The sequence below is a fragment of the Lissotriton vulgaris genome, chromosome 5 (assembly GCF_964263255.1).
Source record: "Lissotriton vulgaris chromosome 5, aLisVul1.2, whole genome shotgun sequence".
NCBI classification, from domain to species: domain Eukaryota; kingdom Metazoa; phylum Chordata; class Amphibia; order Caudata; family Salamandridae; genus Lissotriton; species Lissotriton vulgaris.
In genome coordinates, this window is record NC_141693.1 from 139577175 (window position 1) to 139589865 (window position 12691).

The window sequence follows — 12691 nt, forward strand, 5'->3', positions numbered from 1 at the left end:
GGTGGGCCAGGGCATGGGTGGGGTGAGGCATACTCCTTAATAAGAGGAGGGGTATTTGGACCCCTGCATGAGCCTCGAATAGGCCCCGGGGACTCAATCCCTGGCGATAGTATATCATTATTAAGTGGATGTGGTGTGCGGACCCCCTCTCCCTCCTTTGAGAGGGCCCAGAATTCCATACCCAGAGGCAGATTCATTAATATTAAGGGTAAGTGGTGTACTGCATCCTCCTGAAACCTTTGACAGGCCCCATAGAGCCCATCACACAGGGCTAGTATATTAAAATAATGAGGAGGAGGGTGCGCAGCCCCCCTCCCCGGCATTGACTAGGCCCTGAAAACTCACATAAGGGGAGAGGGCATTGGGCCTCACTCCTCGAGCTGCATATCAACCCCGGGGACGCCATCGACCAGGTCCATACAGGTGCAGTGACCAAGGGCCCCTATCCACTTGGAAACTGTTGTTTTCTGGCAGTGAGGGTGTGGGCATGCCTTGCCTGCACTCTCCCGGGCAGAAAACAGATTTGCTCCTGCCCGGAAGGAGCAGTGAAATAATGCTGCTCCCTCCCAGGTGGGAACAGATTTAGTGAGCTGGCTCCCTCCAGCATCCAGCATTGTGCTGGCTGGTCAGCCAGCTGGAGCCACGGAAGACCTGGGCTCCTCCCACAGCCACCAATAAAAGCTGGCTTGTGCGTGCCCCGGGCACCCACCAAAAAATAAAAAAGTGGTTGATTCCTGCCACAGTGGTGGCTGTGTAGCAGTCCTGGGGCTGCGGGGACCCTGGGGTTCCAACTTCTGCCTCCAACATTATGAAATATGTGGGTGCCCAGCGTATAGGAAGATGTTACTAGGCCAAAACTTAAAAACAACCATAAAAATAAATAATAATAATGATTGGCAGTTGTCGCTCATTTCTTATACACTGCTACAGACAAGGAGCGCATCATAATGTCCTGCAAGGGCTATTTTTGTTTAGTTTTGGATGCTGGTGATCCCCCTAGAAAGGAATAGGGACACTAACAAACCTTTTTTTCAAGTTGCTGGGGGTTGGAGGAAGTGCAGCAGCCCCCCAACAACATTAAAAAAGAAACGCAGTAAATCTCCTGGGTTGTTAAATCCATGAACCCAGGAGAGCATTCCATATTTCTAAAGCCCTCTGAGTTGGAGCTGTACACAATTCAGCTGGAGATGAGACCCCTTGTGGTTGGTACTATGGCTGCACTCTGCAGCTTAAATTTTTTTTAAAAAAGTCTCAAACACTAGTTTCATGGCTTTTGTAAAAATTAAAAATGCTTTATTAAAAATAAAATTACACAATCACCATTGGTAAATATTGCTATATATGAATATATGAAATATACAATTCATTATAGTTAATGGTGGCTTTTTTGCCAAAGCTAAAAAGGTCCGTTTTATATATGTTGATGTGCTGACTCCTTAATAAACCCAATAGGCCCACTGCTTTTTGTATTTTGACCCTGGGACAAAGCAAGTAGGTCTGCCTTATTTAAAATGATATACCTTATATTGTTACATGACATAGTCAGCAGTTCATGGCAGCAGGAGGTTGGGTCAGGCCCTGCAGCCAACCCCATGGCCCGCTGAGGGTTGGGAACAGGTCTTGTTCACAGGCCAGAGCCTGCGACCAACCTCAGGCCGCTCAAGGTCAAAGGCCATGCGGTGGAACGATGGGCACCCACGGAAGCTGGACACAGGGCCTGGTCGCAGCACATGCATTGCAGTGGGGCTACAACCCAATGCTGCACATGGTGATAAACATTTTACTTTATGTTTTAAAAAAAAAGCAATTCATTGAAAACTATGAAGGTTAAAGTGACCTTATAGTAAGAAATTGTAATAATAGCGTATTTTACATTAAAAGAAACCTTGGAAATGCACTGAAAAAAATAAAAGGTTAAAGGGACGTTATTGTTAAGTCAAAATGTCAGTTAAAATATACAAGTTGAAAAAAAACACTGAAATTCATCAGTCATAGTTGTCCCATAAAGTAACTATGGGGCATATTACCAAGCAATAGCGATAATTATCGCTATTGCTTGGTTAGAGACAAAAATTTACCGCAACGCTGCGGCGATTTTTACCGCAAACAAACCTTGGTATTACCAAGGTTTAACGCAAATGCGGTAAAAATCGCCGCAAAGCATGAATATCGCTGAAAAGTCAGCGATATTCATGCATTAGCGAGCTAATGCTCTTAGCCATGTTATCCACCTCCCATTGGATAACATGGCTAAGAACTGCTCAGGGCAGGTGTTAGCTTTTGGAGATATTCCCGCTTAGCGCGAATATCTCCAAAAGTTGGTAATAGGAGATAGCGATGTTAGCGACTGTTTTCAGTCGCTAACATCTTGGCACGCCCACTTTGCATCTCATTAGTGATAAATATCACTGACATGCAAAGTGGGGCCCAAGATGGTCGTTATCTCCTACTAGCTGTTGCTAACTGGTGTTAGCGGCAGCTAGGTAATAGGGAGATAATTTTATCTCCGCTTTCTTGGCTTTTAAAGCCAAAAAAGCGGAGATAAACCCCCTTGATAATATGCCCCTATGTGCGCCTTCATCCTGCACTGCGAATTACCTCAGATATTACATCACTCATGACATGCTCTATAACATTATTGATAGCATCACTGCAACATCTGAAAAGACATCCTTGATGAACACTGTGCATGATGGGGGTGAACTGTCAAGCGGGGTTTAAGAAAAAGGGGGGCCCCAAAACACCTTGCTCCCCCATTCATTTTTCACTACATCCCAAATAGCTGAACGGAATTGCACCAAATTTGGCAGAAAACGAAATCTTGGGACAGAAAGCATTCTTTTTTTGATTTTATGTAAATCCATCCAGTAGTTTTAGAGATATTCAGGTTAATATCATAGATATTTCACACTACAGAGGATCCGTGGAGCTGACAGATGTTACAATAAGATCTGATTGACTGCCACCAAATCAACAAAGATGTGATGGCAGTCATTTTAGGTCTTGGTGACTCAGTCTCCTGCTCCATAAAAAAGGATTAAAAAATATATAAGGTGGTCAGGTAGGGATGCTCTCCTCCCTAGGCCTGGTAGGGGGGGGTCCCAAAGGGAACTCCCATGGGGCCAACATGCCTTTTTTAAAACCTAAAAAAATACACATGGGGTGCATCAGGACCCAGGAGTCAGCAATTTAATTTTTTTAGGGGAAGGGCTTGCAGCCCTCCTTCCCAAGCCTCAGAAGGCCCAGAGGACCTCATCCACTGGGGCCAAAATTTATTTTAAGGGGAGTGGGTGCTCCACCCTAGTCTCAAAAGACCCCAGGGATCCCATCTCCAGAGGCCAACCCAATGGTTGTGTCCTGGTGACCCCACCCTAGAACACTGTTTCTCTGCCTGTGAGAGCACAGACAGGGAAGACTTGTATGCTCCTACCAGGCAGGAGCTAAAGAAATGCTCATACCATGCGGGAGAACACATTGTTTTACCCTGCCCGTACTCTTGCAGGAAGGAAAACAGAGATTGCTTCTACCTGGTGGGAGCTGATTAAAACGAATCTTCTCCAGCTGTGCGGGAGCAAAGCTGGCTCCTGTTGCACGCAGGATGGGTGCATGCGGGGGGGGGGGTCGGTAGGGCAGCAGGAGTCATGGGTCTCCCACCGTGGTCCTCAACTTTCAAAGTCTTGAGAATGCCCTGGGTCAGACCAGGCACACACCTTAGGCCCCAGAGGATGGGGTCCCTGGGCCAGTATTGGCTCGGGATGGGAACTGCACTCTCCCACTTTAAATGAATGTCAATGGCCACAGGGGATGGGGTGGTTGACTTTTGAGGCTCAGGGCGAGGGGCTACATGTCCCTCCCCCCTCCCCATATAACATTGCGGTACTTTACAACGCGTCTTTTACAACGCAAGTCGTTACCTCGACTTGCGCTGTAGGGGTGCTGGACTTAAGAATAGTTAAATTTACTATTCCAACACCAGCCTACGTACAGTAGGGAAGGTGTTGGAAAGAATTGTAGCAATTCATTTTGGTGACATTTTACTGTTTGTTGTTTACAGTTACAAAAGCCTACCCAATACACATAATTCTTTCCTTAATGGACAGCATCGAATGAAAGGGAAATACACCTTATTCATTTCTGCGCTCTTTAGTGTTTGAATGCTGCATTTTTATCTAAAAATCGATATATTTGTAAATAGTCATATTTAAAGGGTTTGGGGCCCGTGCAGTCTGTATGTACAGCTTGTACCAGGCAGTGATCAAGGGAGTGTACAGCTTGACCTGACCAGAGAGGTGAATGCCAATTTGCAGTGTCTACTAAAATATACATTGTTTGTTGATCCAAAACATCTAAATAAAAAAGAGACTGTCATGGGGAGTTAAGAAAGCCCCCCTGTCAGTGTCTACTCTGGAACACATCTCATTCACACAAAGCTCAGGTGCGTCCGCCTCCCAGCAGGCACTAATGAGCAATGGATGAGTGTGAAAAGCACAGCTCTGTGGCCCATTCACACACAAATACTACAGCTCTACAGCGGCCACCTCCCAGCAGGCTTACACTGCAACACCCACCCTCCCCAGCCCTCAGATAATATAACATAGCTGCCCATGGACAAGAGCTCGACCACCAGAGAAGCTGAACAGCAGAAGCACACAGGGAGGCGTTCGCAGCGTTGGCAGCATCACACAGTGTGTGTTTATCACAAGTGGTAGCAGCACAGATGGGAAGGACCTCACAGGTGGCAGGAGCACACAGGGAGAGAGAGTCTCACTGGCGGCAGGAGCACCATTGGAGAGAGGGTCTTGCATATGAAAGGAGCATACAGGAAGGGGATATCTCGAATGTAGAAGTAGTGTACAGGGGAGGGGGTTGTCACAGCTGGTAGTGACACAGAGAAGAAGGGTACCTCTGACTTCAGGGATGCGGGTGCATTTGAGCACCTTCAGGGACTCAGCCTAGGATGTGCATCAAAGCACCTTCAGGGACAGAGTAGCCGTGCATTCAAGCCATTTCAAATCAAAGACAGTGAGTACCTTTTACCATTTCCTTATGGGCCATGGTGGTGCATCTAAGAATCTTTAGGGATAAAACAGAGCATCTAGGCGCCTTTACAAGAGTGATGGGCCCCTAAGCATGTTCAGGGACATTGAGTTGAATCAAAACATCTAAGGCATGAGGGTAAGTCCACACTTCAGAGCTCCGTTGTGGTCCAGCTTGGTCTCTGCTCCAAAAACACATATATACAAACAGAGAGATGCACCAAAACAGATCGAGGGAAAAGGAGGTGAATAGAAGCACTAACAGAGTCAAGAAGATCACAGCACAGGCACAGTGAGATTAACACAGGCACCTTAAGACGCAGGAATGTTTCTATGCACTTACAGTCACTTAAAACTTAAAGTTTATTATGAAACGACTGCTTTCATTTTTATTTTGTTACAAATATAATTATAATATGTTCATCTGCTTCATCCCAATTTTTTTCATGGAGAAAAATGAAAATACTTCTGAGTCCAGGTGTACATCCCCCCACCCGAAAAAAAGTTACATAATGGGGAGCCACAGCCAATGGCCAATAGGTCAAGGGAGCCGCAGGTCAAAAAAGTTTGGGAACTAGTGTCTTAAATCATAGTACTAGCACAGTGCTGTCCATGCTGAGCTGTAAAATGACAAAAGCCATTTACCACTCCAGGCACAGTATTACAGCTTTGAATTGCTAAAATGCAACCTTAAATGAGTAAAAGCAACCCCCAACAGTGTTTCACTCTATTTAGAGCTCCTCACAGGGGCATAGCTTTGTCCAGACACAAGGGAGCAACCAGTATAAGTCAAAGACTACCCTTTCATGCATTGAGTGACGCATAGATTATGGAAAAAGGAAGCAGAGAACTCTGGGTAGTTCTCAAGTTTAGGTGGAAATCAGCTACTGTATATAGCACTCTCAACACCAGTGACACTCTAGATCTGCTCACCTCAAATGTCTGCTTTTCTGTCAAAGTCTTTAAGCATAGTATTAGCATAGTGCCATCAACGCCGACATAGAAAGGGACAAGGGGGCATATTCACAAGGAGCTATTGCTTTACTTCACCATTCACTAGCTGATGCTAACAGCCCAAAGCACCAGATTTCCCGCGATAGCAGCCGCAAAAAACATCACCACAGAGGACCCCGCGACTATCGCTAATGAGTTACAGAGTAGGCGTTCCCGTGCAAAAAGCCGCAACAACACCACACCTCAACATTCACAACGACCAGGCAGATTGGCGATAAGATCGCAAAACACGCGATAAGGCACGTTAGCAGCAGGAAATTAACACTTGCTCTGACCTGGTGTAAAGTCAGACCACAGCCTGCACCACAAAAGGGAGCACAGCCCACAACCACACCTAAAGACAAACAGATGCCATGGAGCAACAGAACATGTAGTACGGACACCCAAGAGGGCCACAACACCCACCGACACCACACCCAGGACCCCTGGCACCCCGACCAAAGACATGCAACATTAGCTACACTGAAACACGTACAAAATATTTCGCCTGATGTCGCACAATCACAACTGGTGACATGCATGTGTCGTCACAGAAATGAGCATCACATATTCACTTTTGAAGCAACCAATGAAACTTTACTGAAATTAACACAAAAATTAAATAAAGAGACATGGCCGATCCGCTCAACACAATCCGTCAGTCATAGCCTGCAAGACAAAAAACATGATTAGAAGGTGTGTCCTGTGCGCATCAAAGGACAGAGAGAGAGAGAGAGAGAGAGAGAGAGAGGGAAGGAGAGGGGAGAGAGAGAGAGAGAGAAGAAGAGAGGGGGAGAGAGAGAGAGGAGGAGAGGGGGAGAGAGAGAAAGAAGAGGAGAGGGGGAGAGATAAAGTAGAGCAGGGGAGAGAGAGAGAGAAGCGGAGAGGGGAGAGAGAGATAGAAGAAGAGAGGGGGAGAGAGAGAAAAGAAGAGGGGAGAGAGCGAAGAGGATAGGGGTAGACAGAGAGAGAAGATGAGAGGGGAGAGAGAGAGAGAAGAAGAAGAGAGGGGGAGAGAGACAGAAGCAGAGAGGGGGAGAGGGAGAGAGAGGGGAGAGATAGAGAGAGACGACACTGTGCACCAAGGCCACACTGCTCACCTGCTGCCAATGGTGTGTCTCCACCCACTTGCCGGTACGTATAGCAGTACACCAGGTCACACATCTGAGACAGAGCCTTCATCTGTAACAGAGTCCAGAGACATGACTGGCACAGTACACACACTTCCACAAGACAACATTGCCCGTCTTCCCATGCACACCCAGGCAGAGGCATTCCAGCACCTCCCGCCGCCCATCGGTGCATGCCCGCCAATGCACACCCGGGCCTCACTGCTCACCTTCTGCCACAGGCGTGTACACTACAGGTCCTACCACATGCCGCTGCAAGTCACAAGCCTGGGGCCCACAGACATGGCACCCTCCATACCATGAATCCACACTGCGCTGGCCACCAGGTCTCACGTTGGTGCTGGGTCTTGATTACACCATAGCATAGGACAAACCAGGACACCCAGCAACATAGCAGCCTACACAGCCGCTCAGCCCAATTGGTGCCACCAATACTGTGATCCCGTAAGCAAGGCCACGTGGAGGTAGGCCTGCACAGCCTACTGGCGCGGCCTGCACTGTGGCCCAGCAAGACACACAAATCTTGAGCAGTCTCGACTGCCGGGACGGGGCATCATCACAGGCTGCACATCCACTCAGCAGCTCAAGGTGCCAATGACTCAGTGCACCTGTTAAACCTTAGGTCGCAGCATCAACATTATCTGCGCCATCTTGCCCCTTTTCGAGCCCATTCGTGCGCGTAAGCGACAGCCATTTTGAGTACCATGGCCTCTCTGCCCCTCGCTGATAGCCAGCGCGTCTCTCTCTCTCCCTCCTAACCTCGCACGCATCCCCCGCACGCTGACAGCCCCCGCTCTCACATGCCTTGGGTCATAAACCCCTCTTTCACGCAGCTCTGCCTCGGAACCCCATCCTGTTCCCAGCGCGACACCTCCCACCATTCCTTTCATGGTCCCGGATCCTTTGATAAAACCCCCTTTCCTCTGTACCCGTTTGTCTTCCTCGTTCCCAGGCCGCCACCTTGCCCTGCGGATACTGCTATTGCCCCCCCTCCTGTACAGTAGGAAGCCTCCCCCATCAAAGGATCCAAGAGCTGATCAAAGCCCCCACCCCATGAGATCCGATCAACCTCACGCATTCCGTGAATCGGCGGAATGTCCAGCTGCGCGATAATCATCACCTGTTGTGACCGGGGTGGGGGACTTCAAACTGTAAATGTGTGTGGGAACGGGCCTGAAGCGGGGATTCTGAGGATGTCTTTCCGTACATCAAAGGGTTGACAGAGATGTGTTTTATGCAATAAAGTAATAAACTTGTGTATAAGAGGCCAGGCCTCGGAGATGCAGTTAGAGCACCTCGTGAAGATACCCTGTTGTCTGATTTGACGTGTTCTGCTCCGTCGGAATAAAACTTCTGTTTCCTGCCGTCCAGTCTCCAGCGCCCGCCTCTTTATTTTGGGTAAATTTGAGTGGGTATAGAGGCGACTAACGCCGGGCAACTTCGGAAAAGGTCTTCTGCCCGTACCTTTTTCAACAATTGGCGTCCCAAACGTGGGGCCCATCAGCGACCAGTGGATCCAGTGGGAGAGGTCCTGACGACAGAGTGAACAACTGCAACGATCGGGAGTGCACATGTCCGATAGACCCTCGTCTGACAGCCGATCATCCGAACTTCACTGGTTCCGAACAGACCTCTCTCGAGTGATCTATGGTCCTGACTGGGAACCATCAGGAGTGCCACGAGGAATACGAAGAATAGAGGACGATCGGGCGCTGGATTCGGAAGACAAGAAACTGTCCATGCAGTCCGGGTAAGGTCGTGTAAACACGACGAATTGCGAAATGATTGTTTGATTGTTTGGAAAATACTAGTATTACTCTTTGATTGATTTATTTGGAGATTCGCTGTCTGCAAACGGAGAAACAACAGGCTCTCTCTTTGCAAACAGTGAAGGATAGGTAACGCAGCTGTCGTACCTATCTTTCTCCCCCACTGATTAATTGATTGAACCCGAACTACTGTTCGCGGATTACTTTCTGGAGATTCTCTGTCTACAAACAGGAAAGAACAGGTTCCCTCTTTGCAGGTAGTGAAAGGGTAGGGAACGCAGACCTTTGCGTGCCTATTTATTCTCCCCATTGAATGTTTTATTGACCGAGCATCGACTGTTTGATATTGGTTCTTGAGGTATTCACCGCCTGCAAACAACGTAGAATAGAAATATTCTGTCTAGTCTTTGCACGCAGTGATAAGATAGGTAGTGCTGACTTTTGTCCCCATTTCGATCCGTCACGCCTGTCTTCTCCCCACACTTTGGTAGCCTGTTTAGCCCGGACCGCTTATTAGAGATGAACCATCCGGCTCCACTGGAGGGAACCCCTAATAAGGACATGTTCATGAAGCATGGATTGATCGCTATAGCCTATAGCAAGCTGTGGCATAAATATACAAAAAAGGATCGAGAAAGTCAGTGGCCACTGATAGGATCCTTCGATGATGATAAAATGAACGCGCTAGAAACGGCGCTTGGTAAAAACAAGACAACACCCACTATGCTTGATAGTTTCGGCATGTGGCGCAAAGAAACTGAACAACGTAAAAAGAAAACTGAGAGTAGGTTGGGAAAAGAGCTGCGAAAAGCAGCCCACCTAGCTGCTCAGAAACTAGAAGAAGAGATAAAAGAAAGAGAGGAGCCAAACAGAAACTAGAAAAAGAAACATCAAACCAGTGTCCGGTTAGAACGCCCCCTACGCTCTATCCTGAATTACCCTCGAAACAACGAGCCAACGATGATCTGCTGTTAGGTCCTCCGATCATCTACATGCCCCCTCCATATGCCCCTTCCCAACTCTTAGCACAGCACCCATTACCCCCAAGTACAAACGAGAGTAGTGCCACAGCTTCGGCCCCCATGGCCTCTGTGCCGGCCGAACTCCTTGTATTAGATACTACACAAACAACAACGTTAGGCGACCCCGAGACCCGAGGGGCCGGTTCTGCAAGAACAAACAGATTAAGCAAAGATGAGCGAGCAGGGATTGACAAGATAGTAAGGACACTGGTAGAAAGGAAGGAAGATGAAGAGTATATCACAGATATATTTAAATCGTATACAGGAAGTCACAGACGACACTTTACCGTTCGACTGTGTTACTATGTCTTGAACGCATGCGAGGACCGATATCGAGACAAAGGTCTTGAGAGCCTAACGACTCTGTACCGGAAGGTCGATATCGGGGATGAGGGCGAGTGTGATGTGACGGACCTCCTTACGCGCACGCTTGAGGTTTTCCGCCACCTCACTGAACAAAAATCGGGAACTAAAACCACGACATCCGTAGTAACCGAAACGCAAACTGATCAATCTAACACCATGATGCCGATACGAGAAGCTGCCCCTTACTGGGTTCCTCCACGAGGTGAGGGGACTCACGATGATGCAAACAACAAAGATGCAAAAGGAAGGGTAGTGTACAACTGGGTCTACCAGCCATGGGACCGGCAAGAGATTCTGACATTCCGGAAATCTCTGCCCGATCTACGTAAAAACCCCACTGCCTTCTATACTGAGTTAGCTACAGCCCTAGGTTCAACGATTATGACCCTGGCTGACATCGACTTGTTTTTCGGGTTATGTCTACCAGCTGATGTGTGGAAGCAAATCCGGAAAGCCGACCACCTTGAGCTGTTTGGACATACCTGGTCACAACTCGATGGCATTGATAAGCAACGAGAACCTGGACAAAAGCCTTTGAAATCCATTTTAGACCTCCCAGATAAGATCGTACAGAAATTAAACACCCTGATTCCAGAAAAGAAAGTGGACTGGTCGATAGTAACGGCCTGTCGCCAGAAACCCCAGGAGGATGTATCGGATTACTTCTCCCGGTTTGAAACGGTGTTCTCCGATTACAGCGGCCAGGACATGACCACTGCAACCGGACACCATCTGTTTGTCCAGAATTATGTTAAGGGTCTGTCACCAGAGGTCTCCCAGAAACTGCAGGCCAGCGAGAGTAGTTGGGCAGCCTCCAAACCTACGGCTATCCTCCAGATGGCCCAATATTATGAACATCAGAAAAATGAAAACGATAGAGCAACAGAGAAAAAGAAGAAAGACTTGAAAGAGAGGGTGAAGATTGCGCAACTGCATCTGTTTGTCCAGAATTATGTTAAGGGTCTGTCACCAGAGGTCTCCCAGAAACTGCAGGCCAGCGAGAGTAGTTGGGCAGCCTCCAAACCTACGGCTATCCTCCAGATGGCCCAATATTATGAACATCAGAAAAATGAAAACGATAGAGCAACAGAGAAAAAGAAGAAAGACTTGAAAGAGAGGGTGATGATTGCGCAACTGCAAGGGGTGACTATAGGACGAGACCAATACAGGGGAAATTATCAGACGAACGTCCCTAAGACTGCACCTCCCAAGGACCGCACTTCGACTCCCCACATTGGACGTACAGACATTAGAGAGGACCAGTGCACTTTCTGTAAAGGAACTGGCCATTGGAAATCCCAATGCCCGATCCTTTTGGAAATAATCAGAAACAAAGACCCAAAGGACATAGCAAGTGGACCGAGAAATAGGGGACAGCCGCGAGGGCCCCCAAATGACACGACTAACGACAGATCAGGCAGACCAAACACATTTGATCGACCCAGACAGAACCAATGCCAGCAATCTGACTACGATGACGCCCACGACTTTGCATAGGACTGCCAAGGGCAAGGGAGGGATCCAGTCGAGCTCTATGTTGACCAGCAAGGCCCTTATGTCACTGCTAAGGTCCTGGGTACAAGGTCTCCATTTCTGGTAGACACTGGCGCAACACGTAGTGCGTTATCTAAACGACTGATTCCAAGGGCACCCTTGTCTGGCTCACTCATAACCTCGACAGGTTTCGATGGAACGCCCTCCACTAACCCTTTGTCTGCCCCAATCCTCTTCGACTTAGAAAACAACACCACTGACACCACGTTTTTGCTTTCTGCCAATAGCCCTGACGCCATTATGGGACTTGACTTATTGAAACACTTCCGAGCGACAATCAGATGTTCTCAAGACGGAGTTCGAGTTTTCCTTTACGACAACCCCGTTCTGCTTAGACATTGCCCTCCCCGACGCATGTTTTCCATCACCGACGCTGACACCTCCCTGCTTGACACTCTGCCTCCGCATCTGTGGGCCAAGACGGATTCGGACGTAGGGCGCATGATGATTGACCCAGTGCACATTACTGTCCGACCAGATGCAACACTCCCAAAACTTCCACAATATCGGATATCGCCCGAGGGCGAGAAGGCATTGGTAAAGATTATTCAGTCACTGATAGACGCAGGAGTGGTAGAGGAAGTGGTCAGCAACGTTTGCAACAGCCCTATCTTGCCCATCATCAAGAAACAGGGAGAGGGAGATGAGAAAGCATACCGCTTTATCATTGACCTTCGAGAGATCAACAAAGTGGTGGTACCCCAATACCCCGTGGTCTCAGACATCACCACCATCCTGACTCTGATCCCTTCTACGGCCACTACCTTCACTGTCATTGACCTCAAAAATGCATTCTTTTCCATCCCCATCCACCCAGACAG